Below are 16,326 nucleotides of genomic sequence, written 5' to 3' on the forward strand. Positions count from 1 at the left end.
TTGGGTGCATTCCGCAATATTAAAAAAAACGCCACCACCCACTGACAAAATATTTTTTCGGGGGGTTATCGAAACCAGCTGTTTTAAGTCTCGTCTTAAGACCCACTTTTACTCTCTGGGTTTTAACACGGCGTGAGTTGTGTGTTTTAATTTTATTTTATGTATTCATTTATTTTCATTGTTTATGTATTTATTTTATTTCTCCATATATTAATTGGTTGTGATTTCACAAACAGATACTATGTGCAGCACTTGAAATATGTGGAAAAATGTGCTATCTAAATAAACTGGATTGGATTGGATTTACCCTGTGCAAGTACTGTACTTCGCATGCCACTGACCAGCATCTCTACATTGCTCCATGGCTCTAAAGAAAGAAAAACATGCATACGCCAGCCAAGTCGTTGCCGCGGAGCACCGCACATTCCCACGGTTGTCTTGATACATCTGAATGTGAGCGTGGAAAAGTGCGTACGCCACATTTTTATGTGTATGCACCCTTTGTACATGATACCCCTTGTGATTACACTGTTTCTTTAGTGGATTCATTCGCCCATTATTAGAATCAAAATGAGTCATTTTACTGTATCTCACCTCTTTTGTGGCCTTTTAATGCCTCCTCCCCGTGGTGCGAGACTGTTTAAAGCCAGCAACTTGTCTACTCACTCTGCTTGGCGGTATTCTGTACATGCATGACTCTGGTATCACGGAGGTCCTTCAATCTCTCCTATCGATCCAGCTCCCTATCTATTGCGATGCACTTCACCCTCTCTCTGACCCATCCTCTACTTCCTCGGAGTCCCGTCTAGTAACATGCCCTATGCAATGGCCTCCTCGTGAATGTGTGTGTAGGTGCGCGTGTGAGTGTGTTCACTGTTGACCTGAGTGATGAGTGGTGACCCTCTGGCTGGCGCCTGGCGTCCTCCTCACTGCTATTGATTAGATCTGAGGTTTCATACTGCAGCCGCCTCACGTGACATTGTCATTTACTGTCTCTCCACTGTCTCTGACCTGTCTAGCATGCACACGTTCATCATGACACTTAAGGAGCATGCATGTTAGTGATGAGCTTCATCTCATTTACACTACAGTAATGAATGTATCAGGGGTCAAAGGGCTGGATAACACACTGCATGTGTAAAACATTAGGGATCTCACAATGTCGGCAATATTGTGATATCGCAAAACTAGAATTGCCACGACATCGTCATCGTTATGTCACAATATTAATAGCAGCAAATCTGTTTAAAAGCCCAACTTGTTTTCCATTTGTGCAGTTCCAACATCCTCCGGTGATTAGTTTTTTCAATTTAAGTGCTTCAATATTAGGTGTTCGGACATTGTAGGTCATTTTTTAACTATAAGTATAATTAGGACCACAGCTAGCATGTGTAGAAACATTTACATGCAACTGTTCATATTGAGCTTATTTTTATTTTGTGTTCTACAGAAACTGTACACATATACCACACAACTAAATTAAGAATTAATTAAAACAATTTAAAAGATGATTTAAGAAGAATGATTTAAGAATTAAAACGATTATTGTTCACATGATTAAAACCATGTTCTAACCAATAAAAGATCCCATAAATCAGTCATACCAGCAAATATTTTTCAACATCTCCGTCGGCCCTCTTCAGCCGAACACAGCATTGTCAACTACATAGACCAAGATATTTTGCGCTGCTGAGTAGGGCTAAACAATTTATCGTTTTGGGACAGAAATCGCGATCTCAGACAACGCGATTTTGAGATCGCCAAAGATATGGTTTCTTTAAAGGGCACTTATTCCCCATGCTCACCATTAGTGGCATGCTACTGTGGGCAAGTCCAGCACTGAACTGGTTAAAAAAAATAAAAGCGTTGTCCTACTACACGCTGTTGCCCGTACTCCCGGAAGTAATTTCGTTCGCGGCTGCTTGAATGCTAGGCGCTAAGCTAGCTTGCCCTGTAGGAGGACGGTCTTTCTTTGTACGTCCGTGCAAAGTAGCAACGAGCTGCGTTCTGCACATCATCTCCTCCGTTATCACAAATAAACGACCCCATAACAAGTAGCGTTTTCATCGCAGAGGCGAACGAGGGGTCGCTAAGTGTGCTAATAGCTAAAGTGAAATGCAGTCGAGAATAGCAAAATAAGTGCTTAGGTGTACAGTAGACTTTTTATTGAAGCCTGACTAGAACCGCGTAAGGGTGGAGATCCAGCTGTTAAGAACAGAAATGTTGGATTAGAATCAACATGTATCCTGACAAAAAAAATAAGGCGAGGGCTACATTAGCAATTTAGCACCATTTTTAAAAACTTGAAAAAGGAGTGCCTCCCTCACAAACCTCTTTTGTGTCCTTGCATTATTAGAGTAATAGCTTTTAATGTTTTTGATGGTATAATGGCATTTTGTGTCGTGTTTGTAAATGTTGATGTACATTGTGACTAATACACTGAAGTAATCGTAAATTAAATCCATCCATCCATCCATTATCTATACCGCTTATCCTCACAAGGGTCGCGGGGGTGCTGGAGCCTATCCCAGCTGTCTTCGGGCAGTAGGCGGGGGACACCCTGAATTGGTTGCCAGCCAATCGCAGGGCACACAGAGACAAACATCCGCACTCACAATCACACCTAGGGGCAATTTAGTAGAGTCCAATCAACTTACCATGCATGTTTTTGGAATGTGGGAGGAAACCGGAGTACCTGGAGAAAACCCACGCAGGCACGGGGAGAACATGCAAACTCCACAGGCCAGAGCCGGTATCGAACCCACGACCTCTGAACTGTGAGGCGGACGTGCTAAACTAGTCGACCACCGCCTTGTAAATTAAATCGAAATTGCAATATCAGACAGAAAAATCACAATACAATTTTTTTCCTAAAGTTGTTCAGCCCTACTGCTGAGCCAATAGGAGCGCATGACTGGCCAAGCCGGTTTCTTTGTCAATGCCGTTATGTACAAAATCAGAATATTGTGATTTATTATTTTTTTATATGAACACTTTATCACGAACTTTTTATATTCCGCCAACCTCTCCACAGTATTGTGATAATTATCACATCGTGAGGTTCATATCGTAATATTATCGTATCGTGACATTTGAATATCGTGACATCCCTATAAAACATACACAGAAAATGACTTTAATTTTGAGACAACTGAGTGAAACATGAACCTTTTGTAATACTTAGCTTATTGCAACAGAGTGAAGTGTGAGAGACAGATGAGAGAAAACCAGGACACAGTTGTCGAGGTTAATACACATCTTACAATCGGATTGCACTTGATGGAGTGTGATTTGTGACTCCCTCATTCCTCCACATGCCAAGTTATTTCCTGCCCTCACAGCCTTTGGTAAACAGCTTTCCAGCAAGCAGGTTCTTTATGAGTATATGTGTTTGTCCGTGCCTCTTGGTCAGTGTTTACCACAGTAATGGTCAAGTAAGTGTTGGTGCAGGCTATTATATATCATTAGGGTAAGTAAGGCTTAAGAGAAATGAATTGTTTCGCATGCGTCATTCCTCACTGGCCATGGCTGAAGGAGACATTACGTTTTATGCACACACACACACACACACACACACACACACACACACACACAAACTGATTCACTGAAAGAGCGAACCACTTATCAAGTCAGTCAGTCACAAATCACTGTGTCAGTCAGTTGGTTTATTGGGGCTAAAGTCTCCAGATCACTGGTAGTCAGCCACAGCTGCCACTCTTCTGTCATAGCAGAAATTAAATTGCGACTAATGGCTGGATATAAATACTTTATTGTGTAGCATTTTATGATACATCTTAACATAAGACATTTAGAGAGTGGTCATTGTTTCTAATGATATGAATCCGAGGCAACCTTGCACTGTACAAAGCATCATCCCAGCGTCCAACACAAACAGTATTACGGTATTTTAAGTTCTGAAGGCTTTGAATTGCCCATTGGTGGGAATATGATTGTGATTGGTTGTTTGTCTCATTGTAGCCTTGTGGCTGACTGGTGATCATTTATTCTGTTTACCTTATGTGATAGACTCTACCATCTTTTCATCCTGAACAGAATAAGAAGTTTTAGCTAATGAATGGCCTAATATATCTTTTATTTGAAGAAAAAAATAAAGCAAGGGTAAACAACTATACACTAGACCCATAACTCCAGAAAAAATGTATTTGGGGTGTGATCTCTTTTTCTTTCTTTTTCAAACCTCCACTAACCCCAGGTTTTGCCCCAATACTCAACACTCTGTTTCACTCTTACCCCAAGCCTAATTCCAGTTGACTTTCCGACCAACAGGCCACTGAACCCATTTGAATCACGGACTTATATATGGATGGACAAAAAAATGTCCTGAAGCCAGCGGCGGCCATCTTACGCTGCCCCTGGCTAAGCATGCCTAACTTGAACACATTGATTTCTCTGTGGCTTTTTCATGTTATTTTATGTCTCTACGGCGAAAAATGCCACTGTGTGTGGCGTACGGTTGTCTGGGTGAAGCGCCACAAGCTCATCCAATCAGAATAGAATACGTTTTGTCTTTTAAGGTATATCTCCGAGTGCTACTCAAAGATTCATCTGCATCATGTTGTCAGTAATGCTGCCACAAAACGATTATTTTAGTACCCGACTAATCACCAGCAGTAGTCGCGATTAGTCGACTAATCGGATAGCATGTAAATCGCGGCAAATCGCAGCAGCAAGCTGCTGCTCTTATAGTAACCATCATTTCCTTACAGGTTGAATTCTTTATGTCCAAACTAATCATACATACAATTAAGATGATAGTACATACATTCGACTTTGAGTAAACTTTGCAACTTATACCATCATTCCTGACATGTTTATAAATGAGGGAGCAACTTAAATTGATGGTGATACTATAGCCTTAAAATTTTAAAGCTGTAATTGTTTTGTGCATTTTAAAATGGACCCGAGACTATACACTATGCAGAGTTGCACTCATACTGTGAAATTATCTATAAATACAAAAAGAAATACTTGTTTACATATTGGGCATTCCCGTTGTGCTGCCATGAAAGGCAGGTTTGCATTGTATTGTATATATTTTGAGAAATGCGCCGTAACTTTTGGACTCTGTTGGCCCTTACACAACTTTACCCACAATGCTTCTGTTTACATCAGATGACCCGGATTACCACTACTGCGCATGTGCGTTGCAGACAAGGCAAACAGCCAAAGGGAGAAGCGCGAGTCGAGGCAGTTTCAAGGGAAAAATAATGCACCAAATACTGTATATAAATAAATGATGCCTCGACTATTAAAATGTATTGCTTTTGTTCAATTTTGTTCATCGATGTCGTTGAAATGTAAACGTGATCCCTGTAAGTCACAATTCATGATACTGAGATAATATATTCTGAGATTGTTCTTTGAGTGGAGTCTCTCATTACGCCGTACAGTGATCCTAGGGAAAACACGCACTGATAGCAGTGTTTTCAGCTGAAAAAAATAACTGACTTTGTCGGTAACAGTGGCAAGGTAAGATGGCTGCTCTCTGGCTTCAGCAGCAAGGGGCCAATTGTTCGGCCATTCTTATGTAAATCTGTGATTTGGACCCTGTTGTAGTGCAGTTACGGCAGAGATTAAGGTGATGGCTTTCAGTTATTGGAAATACAGCATTTTGGGGAGGATTTGACAACAAGACTTAATTGTAACCGTTTTGCTTATTGTTTTTGAAAAGTGGAAAAATGTCTCCTTAGCATTGTGTTTGACTGTGATTATAATAAACAAATCCAAACGCATGCGGGGGGAGACATCTGACTTGCTTGCTTGCACTTTTTTATTCAAAGATTTTTGTCATACCTTTTGCCATAGTCAGAAGAAAAAATCTCTGTTATTGCTCCTCTATCTTATCATCATTTCTTTGTGCTTCTATTTTCTTCTCTTGTGCTGTCTGCCAAGAGAAGGGACCTCCAGCTGGGTTTTAAAGACAGGGACCGGCTAGGTTGCACAATAACATGGAGTTGATAGATGGAGGCCTAGTAAAAGACTAATTGTTCTCATTTCAGAACAAATACAAATCAATAACTTTGTGAATGGGTGGCAGAGTCGCACTTGAAGTGCACTATAGTTATTGCATTGGAATAGATTTTGTTGGAATTACAAGCAGTGGCAAAGTCACAGAGGGGCTGATCACAGTAAAATAAAGGACAGGTACATTCATACATTGATGAAATAAATGAAAATTAGAGCAAACACAAAGTGAAAGTGCAAATAACACATTTCTTCAAATGAAACGATAAATGTTCATTAGCAGCAGAATAGATTGACAACAATTACCTTGTTAATATGTCGTCAGCATACTCCTTTAAATCCTCTTATTTTCGTCAATTTACTTGGCTGCGCAAAATAACTGTTACAGCTGAACTGTATATATGTGTAATGTACTGTATTTTCTTTGCATTGTTAATTTTTGTCAAGGTTAATAGATATGATACCCATAATCAACAGATAAATAGCCAAACTTGCTTGGACTTTTCCTCTCTGGCTCTCAGGTAGACTGAATTTTAAATATTGACCTTAAAGTCAATATGGTCAAGGAAACCATAGTATGGGCCGGTTTTGTTCTGGCAAAAGAGAAGGCAAATATATTTGTTTAACTGAATGTGTGAATCGTTTTCTGCTTCTGTGGGGGCGAAGACATTTTGTTTGGGTGGTGTGTTCGTGTGAACTGACCCAGTGTTCAGTCTTGATATACTATGTGAGGGAAGAGCATAGAATCACATTCTAACTGAAAATGCTGAGTTTATGTTTACATAGGAACCTTGATCTTGTGTAGATCTAAAAGTTTACTGAGAAAAGTTGATCTTTGAATAGACTTTTCAAAAGTCATTAGAAATTGCATGTTAAAAATAAGGCAAAGCTCATAAAACCATGATTGCCGCATTTGTTAATTTTCTACCGGTTGTCCTCATCAGGGTGAGCTGTTGCCTATCCCACCTGACAGCACGTGAGGCAGAATTTATTTACACGCACATTCACACCTACGGGCAATACAGAGTCTACAGTAAAGCTAACATGCATGTTTTTGGCATGTTGTTGGAGTAGAACTAACTGAACTTCGAACCTACAATATTTGACTGTGAGGCAGATGTGCGAGTCATCTGCAGCATTGGACCATTTGTGAAATGCTGAATCAAATATTTTTGAATTTAAAATTCACTCTACGGTGTTGACAGGACACTCATCTGCTCAGACCTTCCATGTCAGGCTGTTTGCTGTGTTTTTGTATGTAATGTATGATCGCAATTAAAGAAAGAAGCCAATTGGCAGCACCAGAGAGGGCAGATGGACCGTGAGAAGACAAGCTGGGAAGGAGGCGGAGAGCAGAGGAGGCAGTGTGAAACATGGAGAGAAAGTGAGCTGGATGTGATGGTGTTGGAGGAAGAGAGAGGCTGCGCTTTATATAACATCTCCAGCATGTTCATTGGCATGCGTCAGGGGGTTGAGGCATCAATCACTCCATCTGTGTAAAATCACGAGCTGACTCCAATATTGCTAAATATTTATACTGTCACATACACACAGGCGTGCAGATGAAAAGATCCATTCATTAGGGCCTTTTCAAGCCTGTCAGCCTAGAGATGGAGATTAGAGGAGCAACCACCCACCGCGCCTGCCTCTGCTCTCACAAGCCCGTGGCCCTATATATAGAGCCATCAGGACGAGAAAATATTGCCAGTATGCCTCTGTTAAGTAAATACCCAGTAAATATGGCACGCAGGGTCAAAGGCCAAGCTTAAAGGATCTACCTATCGTATCAGTGAATGTCAAGCGCTTTACTGGGAACAATGGTCAAGACCAACACATTGTTCACTCCCCTCCAAAATGATGGCCAGTTCCTTTATTTTTGCGATAGACTGAAAACATTTGAGTGTGACATCAAAAGAAGACTATGAGACGAGATCAACAGATCAATTTGCATTTCCAGGTATTTGCATATTTATCTGATACGCATCGTACAGTAGAAGAGCATTGTTTACACTGAATGTGTACATTTCTAGGTGAGCAAAAGTATTGGAACAGATACATACTTAAAATACAATACATACGTGACTGAGACTTTAATAATTTAATCATTTTCTTGCAATACACCCACTGACCCACTGGCATTGACAAAATTCTCAATTTTTTTTGTAATTTCTTTCTTCTTTTTTTTTCCCTTCTCCTGTACTTGTTGGTACATTTTGACAGATTCTAGCTTGGTCACTCTATTATTTCTTATAATACCTGTTCAGTGGCTAACACCAGTGGTTTCTTTCGGCTTCAGGACATTCAACATGGTTGTATTGGCTAAAGAGAATACTTGTGCAATGGCTCTGATTGATTTTCCATCTTCACTCAGCCACACAACTGTTTGTTTTTCACCCATACAAAGCTCTCTGGTATTCATTTGTTTTTGTTGACAAACGCCAAATCTGGACCTGAGCGTAGACATTCAGCACTATTTATTTTTTGAATAATGACTATCAATAAGGCACACCTGGGCAACAAAACATCCCTATCAGTGACATATTTCAGTGCTTTTGCTCACATGAAAGCTGGCTGGGCTCAAACAAAAGGTGCTCGTATCTTAATAAATGCGGCAATGTTGATGTCTCATCTCATATTTGTCTTTTGGTGTCAAGCCAAAATAGTTAGTCTACAGCAAAAATAAAGGAATTGTCCTCATTGTTCTAATACTTTTGGTGGGGAGTGTATATACCATATATTGTAGTTACTTTCTGGGTTCCATTTACAGACTATTTGCTTGGACCAAGGTCCATAAAAGTAAAAGACATTTATCAAATGGAAAATGTTTTTTTTTTTTTTTTGTTCGTTTTTTTTTTTTTTTTTCAGCAGAAGGATCTTTTTTTTTTTTCTAAAAAGATGTGCCTAATTCCGTAATACCATTTAAAAGCTTTTTATTAGTACAGTGGTTTGGAAGGTAGCTAGTAAGACTCAAAGGGTCTGTGCTGTCTTTGAGGGAAAAAAATGCACATTTGCTCATTCATCCATACACATTCGGTTTTTACATTCAACTTTTCTTGCTGTATTGCCCCTGATACATTTGTTTGGCTTGAATAAGACACAGTGATGCAGGGTCCGGGTCATTTAACCGCAATTGACTGTGGGGCTAAAATCAGAACTTGACTGTGGAAACCCGTTCTGAAGGTTTGAAAAGAGAAGAGATATTTCCAAGTCTTTGGTTTCAAAACATTTGTTCACCAACTGCGGTAGCTTAGTTTAGGCATTCTAGGCATCTAGACTTCATATTGGAACATTTATTCTGCATTCTACGCTCTTTCCACTGTAGTTACTCTGTGTTTATTCTCTCTTACAACTCAATCCCCTTTTTATTTTGAAATTCAGTTGCATTCTGAAGTCATTATGTTCCGATTATTCATTTCATTTGCCTTGATGGACTGCGGATCACAGTGAGGGCCAGGCCTTGGCAACAAAGAGACTGTTCACACTGTAATTACAAGAATGAGGGACATTTCATTTTGATTAGCGAAAAAGCTTTTATTCACAAACTCACATCCATAATTAATCATTAAATCATGGGAGAGTGAGTGAGAGGGATAGATAGGGAGGCCGAGTGAAAGGAAGATGGAGCGATGGATGGTGGAGGGGGTAAATAGAGAGAAAAGGAAAAGACACATAATTATCTGCACAAGTTCAACATCCCTAGTAAATCCACTGAGCCATCTGACATGGCTAATTAAAGGAGCAATCAAAGGTCCACCTCCTGAGATTTTGAAAGGGAAAAAATGAGGAGAGAAGAAGGATACAGGCCTGAGAAATAGAAAGAACGCTTGTTAGGGAGAAGCGAGAAAGCGATCGTTGTTATCATTTTCTACGTCAAATGTCATATTCTTTCCGACATGAGGTTTTTAAATTCATTCTGGGTTTTTTTTTTTTCTTCGATGCTTGTATCTGGCCCAATCACACTGATCATTTGTGACCTTCATCTGGAAAGAGCAAATCACAATCATTTACAGCATCAAGGAAGTGACCAGCACGTCAACCAATAGTATTACATTACTCATATCTGATTTGCTGAAAAGATGCCTCATTTGATGGCCTTCAAGGACGATTTCATCAGTGATATAACCAGCAGTCATCAGTTGTCCTCTCACTGAATCATAGTTGACGATTGCTCTTTATCCACTGCCCAAAAATTACCAACCATGTTTTTTTTACTCGCCACTCTGAGGCAAAGTTTGCCTTTCATCGTCATGCAGCAGCCTGTTTTAGGGTAATTTAGTGAAAGTATTTCGTAAATGAAATATTTTGGGAGTTATATAATACATTTTGTCCCAATATAATGTGCTTTTTTTTTTCAATTCTTTATCAAAATGGTGTGCCCTTTGAAAAGTAGGCATACCGTATAGTGTTGTTGAAGTTAATCATAATTTCATGCAGAACGTGAGGACGTGTCTTCCTCCTGACCACCTGCCCTGGCTCAAGGTCACGAGTGTACCAAGCCCTCTTGCCATTACATCTTACATTCTCATATGATGTTTTCAAAAATACCTGGGTGAGAAATGTTGATGAAGTGATCATGAGTTGTCCAGGTACCTCTCTAGATATATAAGGAAGACGTTGTAGGTTACGTACTCCTCTACAGACCTATTCCATACCACATTACTCAGTTGATGCAGAAAACACCTCCTAAGTTGTCGTATTTATTTGTAGTTGTGTCTCTTTTCTTCTAGACGGCTGACCTGACCCTGAGGGGGATAGAGTTAGTTATTGTGGACTAGATTATTCTGGGTCATCCACTGTCAGCAGAAAAAGAGCTGAGAGCAGGACACTGACCCCCTGACCACTGTTACTCTGTGTTTGTGCGTTTCCAACCCCCTCTGAGTCCTTTGCACCACAATCGCATTCTTTTTTTTTTTCTTTTTTTTTTCCTTTTTCTTCCATACGTTTGTTTATGTACTGCGGTTAGGTTTGGATCACCGGTGTAGGGAACTAAGAATAAACTTGATTTAGATTTCCACCATTGGTTGTTAATGTGAGATAGGGGTTATAACGCAGCTCAGCAATGTAAATGTGATTTGGTTGTTTGTCTATTCGTGTCCTGTGATTGTCTGGCAAGGTGTAACACACCTTTTTTCCCCAAAGTCAGCTCGGAGCTCAACCGTGACCCTAAGCAGTCAGTATCAGCAGTAGAAAGTGTGACATGAATGAATCGACATTTGAGTGTGTACCATTTTGCCATGACATTAGCTTCTGATTCTCTCGACGTATTGGTGAGAAACTGACAAAAAAAATCAACCACTGTCTTTCAATTCACCATTTCAGCAAATACCTGAATTACACATTTGAGTAATACAACATCAGTAACAATCAAATATGAGGACATAGAAACCATAAACCACCTTAAACATACACTCGTTGAATGGAATTGAATTCTGAGACACAACTGTGTTGACGTTAACTGTGTGGGTGTTGCAGGCCAGAAGGCCCTCTGTCAGCCGGTGCCCTCCTTGTCTTCTGTGTGTTCGTCCTTGGGGTGGGTTGAGTGAGTCTCCATCTCTCTGCCCTGTCCACTTGGTGTCAATCTGGCTGCTGTATAATTGGTTGTTTTTTGGTCGACCGGCCTGTCCTCCGCGGTGTTGATTCATGGCGTTTGTAAAGGTGACAGTAGCAGTTGTCCCTACCAGACAAAGTACAGCCGTCACTAGCTGGACCTCAGCTGACCCTCAACATTGTACACACTCTCACACACGCACACACACACAAACCCATACAAACAAACGAAACACATGCAGGTCTGCCTGAGGCATCATGGGTGTAGAGAGATAAGTCAGTTAAGGTCACCAAATACATTCCATAAAAAGGAATAATAAATACATGTGCGGATGAGGAGTTCTCTGCATGCAGATACAGTCAACACACACAAATAGTTTATTAAGAGATAAGAAATGTATCAAATAGTCTTGCTTTTTGTAGGGGGGAGGGAAATTGATCCACACTGTCAAGGAGGTATTAATACATACATAGATACTAGGGATGATCCGATCAGATTTTATGACCCCGATACCGATCATGCATGAGTGAGATCGGCCGATACCGATTCCGATCACGTGGAATATCTGTATATTTTTCCATTTATTTATGGTGACTATACTTCTCTGTGACAGTAACGCATCATGCATAACAAGCTGCAGCATGCGTGCCACACGCCGTCTGCTCGCCTTGACTTTATTCAATGCAGTGAGCCTCGTAAACTCATCATAGTCTCCCAATTGCTTGTTCTTCAAATATCGGATTAAGTTGGTTGTATTGAAAACTTTGACCATGCTCCCCTCCGCGAGGTACGTTTTCATGGCATATAGAGTATTACAAGACGCAAACTCCACACAGCAGACAATGCTACGTTCACACCAACTGCGCTGGGAGCGTTTCTGGCGGCTTCGTTTCAATTGGAGTCAACGTAGCTCGCGCGGGCGGGCGCGGTTGCTGCGGCGCGGCATGAATGATGCTTTTGGAGCGGTGGGACGTCATCACGTGTTAAATAAATCAACTTTTTTGCCATTTTGTCTCGGCAGCCAATCAGCATCGGGCATCTACAGTACGTCACACACAGCCAAACAGCGTGCTGTTCACTCGGTGGCGTTTTTTGGGTTTTTTTAACAGTTTTTACAGTGGCTCTGTTTGGCTGTGTGTGAGACGTAGTCACGTGGATGCCCAATGCTGGTTGGCTGCCACGAGGCGCAATGGCAAAAAAGTTGACTTGTTTAATACAAACAAAGATTGTAGATGTGTGTTGTCAGGCAACCAATCAACGGTAGTACGAGCGGCAGCGCATCGAGAAAGTTGTGAATCTTAACGGTGTAGATATTAGATTTTTAATCCCACTTGAAACATAAAGGATAACGTGGACATTGTGGTGGATATTAACAATTCTGACACGCAGATGGTGCATTTGTGACACGTGTCAATCACGTGACATCATCTTTAGCTGATGTGTGTGACAGCAAGTGTAATTGGTTGTGTTTGCATGCACTGGTGTTATGGTTAATTTCTGTAACTGCTGGTAAGTGCCGTCTGACCACTCCCTTGGTGGCCTCTCTGAGCTGAAGTAATGCCACTTAGAGGCCACAGGCCCTCACTTCTGGCCAGCCCATTGATCCAGTGATCAATAATTGCATCCAGAGCATAAAGTGAACAGGGATGCTAACACACTAACTGCTGTTAGACTAGGCATCTTATCCCACACATTGAAAAAAATCCATACATTAACATTAAGGGTCCTTAAACGATACAAGAAGCATCATCTACCGAATCAGCATTCATTTCACAAGCAATTAATGTTTCCCATAGGCAGTGTTGTTTTCGTTAACAATGACAGTGACAAAATGATTTCGTTGATGCCTGTTTTTTATGACGACTAAACATTGACATACTCAATATGGCTCCTTGATGACAAAATCATGACAAGATGTTTGCAAGATTTCGTTGCTGTGACGAGACTGGCCCAAAGTGCTCTGTCAGACATTGAAAATGCAGGCTTACCACACACCGATTGTTCAAAAGGGAGCTAGTCATGTGGTAATAAGCTATTGCATATTTTCTTTTTCTTGTTTGATAGTTAAAGCCATGGCATTTTCTAATTTGGTGCTAGTTTGTCAATTTAAAATGTGTATATATATATATATATATATACAATATATATATATATATATATATATATATATATATATGTATGTAAAAAAAAAATATATATATATATATATATATATATATATATATATATATATTATTAAATAATTATTCATTATTAACAATAATTAGTATTATAATGAAATGTGACTAAAACTGGACTAAAACCTTTTTTGAGTTTTCCTCATTTGAAACTGGACTAAAACTATCATGAAATGACTTAAATATAACGACGACTAGTAAGTGTTTTCGTCCAAATGACAAAGATTGAGTAAAACTAAAATGGATGCCAAAAACATCACTGCCCTTAGGTGCTACTTTTGTAAAAATAAATACATAAAAAATAAAAAGTACAAGGATATTGATTTTGCATCGCCATTGAGCCAAAAATCTTATCAATGTTATTATGATTCTGGTTATTTAGCCCAGTGCCCCAGTACCAGTTACCCGCGACATTTTTCTTATCAAAACTCCAAATGACATCATCGCCAACTGTCTCTGCTTCTGCTTTTTCCTCTTGTTTTTTCCCTCCTCTCAGCAAGCCTCCATCTTATTTCACATCTCAGTCAATGATGCCGCCGTCTTTGCTTTCTCTCTCATCCTCTCTAGTACTTCGTTTTAAAGGAATCAGTCACTTAGAACACTCCGAACACATATTAAGCAGGCATCAACCTCTCGGCAGGGCCAAATCACGCTGTTCAAATGTTGTTCTTCCACCGGGAGCGCAGGACAGCACAAGAGATGGGATGTGCAACATTAACTTGATTCACGGCTGCGGCGACTGAGTGACACTCCATAAACCTCAGCAGGCCGCCACTGGGACCTGCCAACAGCACCCCATGGCTATTGTGACACACACTAGCGACGCATAGCCTCATCACCCCTGTGGCACAACATAAGAAGCACGCCCACAACCACATACGGAATTTCTTGTTCTAATCGACACATGAACTAATATCCATCTGCCTGAACATTTTACAGACACCTGTAACTTTTGTACAGTAACTTGAGATTCATATTCATAAACAGATGAAGTACTGGAGAATTATTGAAAGGTCCCTGTTGGGTATGGTAAACGCACAGCTTCTGGAGCATCCTCACCAACCAATCCGTTCACTTCTAGCATGCTGGCATTGGCAGCCGTATATAATTGTAAGTACAGATGCGGAAAATGTCCAAAATAAATAATTAAATTGCATTTGGGCGCCTTTTGTAACCATGACAACAAAATCTCTTTTTTTAACAGATTTGTGAGTGTTCTAGTTCACCTCAAATATAAACGTTCAAGTATGCGGTCACTGAGTCAGTCGTGCTGGTCTCAGAAAAAAGGTCTTCAGAAAAGCATAGAATTGTCCAAAATGCCTGCAACTAAGCTGAAGAACGAAGAGTCGTGGGGATGGGAGAGTCGTTGGAGGGGAAAAGAGGGGAGAAATCATTAGCGTTTTGGGAATTTTAGGAACCATACGTCCAATAAAGATCTTAAAATCATCCCTGGTCAAACTTACCTAAAAACAACAGAAAACACATAATCGCCACACCGTGCTGGTAGCTGATAAAGATGAAGAATGAAGAAACACTACAAGCGTGTCCTTCATTTTTACAGTCTTTGTAGCCGTCAGTGCTACACTTGTTTTAAGAAAGAATCCTACCTCTTTGTTTTTCTCTTAACTCATTCACTGCCAGACATTTTACCCTACCCTAACATTTGAAAAAATGTGAAAAAAACATAAATGAATTCCTGAGATTGAAGGGCTGCACTGTGAAAAGACAATGGCAGTGAATGAGTTAAAAATCATACACCTTGTATGGAACTGCTGCTAAACAACTGTTGTTAATGTTAACTTCCATCAGGCACACACCACCATCTTTGTTCTCATAAGTGAGATGCAAACAGTAGTTGCATGTGATATTGAAAGTACAAATAATGATCGACATGACAACCACATTGTCCAGTCTGTTCGGCATGCATTTCCTCTCAAGTAGAGCTTGAGATAAGATGAACTCAGAGTATGACATTCTGTTGGCGTACATTGAATCGCCATTGCGTTCAATATCTCATGAGTTTTATAGAAGGCACATAACCTGCCAGCTATAAAACTGAAACCCATTGCAAATCTGTAGCACAGACCTCCACAATAGACAAACCGTCCTCATTTAAATCAGTAGAAAAGAACACCAACAGCTAACTTATTTTATAGTCAGTAGTGTGTGTTCATTAAAGGTAGATTAAAAAAAAAAAAAATCCAATCTAGCGGTCTTGTTTTTGGGGTTATGATACAGCATTTTAGTCATTGCATTGTAAAGCAAAGGCACATTTGTAGAAACAAATCTGACTTTCTGATCACATTGTCACCTTTGGTGCTGGACATGAAATGTCTGGAAGAGATAAGTATATCAGTGATGGATGATTTTGTCCCTCCATACACTCAGAGATCTTTGTGATGTCGTCTGAACATTAAATCCCGGACCTCTAAAATGTCAACGTCACCTGGGCCATACATAAAAAAAAAAAAAACATGAAAGGTGTTTAACTTTTTCCCGAGAAAAAAAGCGTGCTTTTTTTTTTTCTTTCTTTCTTTTTTGCCGGTGCCTGTACGTTTTTGGCATTCATACAAATTCTTCAAACATCCTCAGAAGCTTTAGTAGACATGAACAGTA

The 16,326-nt window shown here is 40.1% G+C and overlaps 1 protein-coding gene across 2 annotated transcripts in view; it reads left to right on the forward strand.

Annotated features, from left to right (window-relative positions):
• znf407 (zinc finger protein 407) overlaps nt 1-16,326 on the forward strand; it is a 205,530-nt gene that overhangs the window by 187,469 nt on the left and 1,735 nt on the right. The gene's annotated exons all lie outside the window — the stretch shown is intronic.

The sequence above is a fragment of the Filicampus tigris genome, chromosome 8 (genome assembly GCF_054856515.1).
Source record: "Filicampus tigris isolate MCC_2025a chromosome 8, RoL_Ftig_1.0, whole genome shotgun sequence".
In the NCBI taxonomy this organism is placed as follows: Eukaryota; Metazoa; Chordata; class Actinopteri; order Syngnathiformes; family Syngnathidae; genus Filicampus; species Filicampus tigris.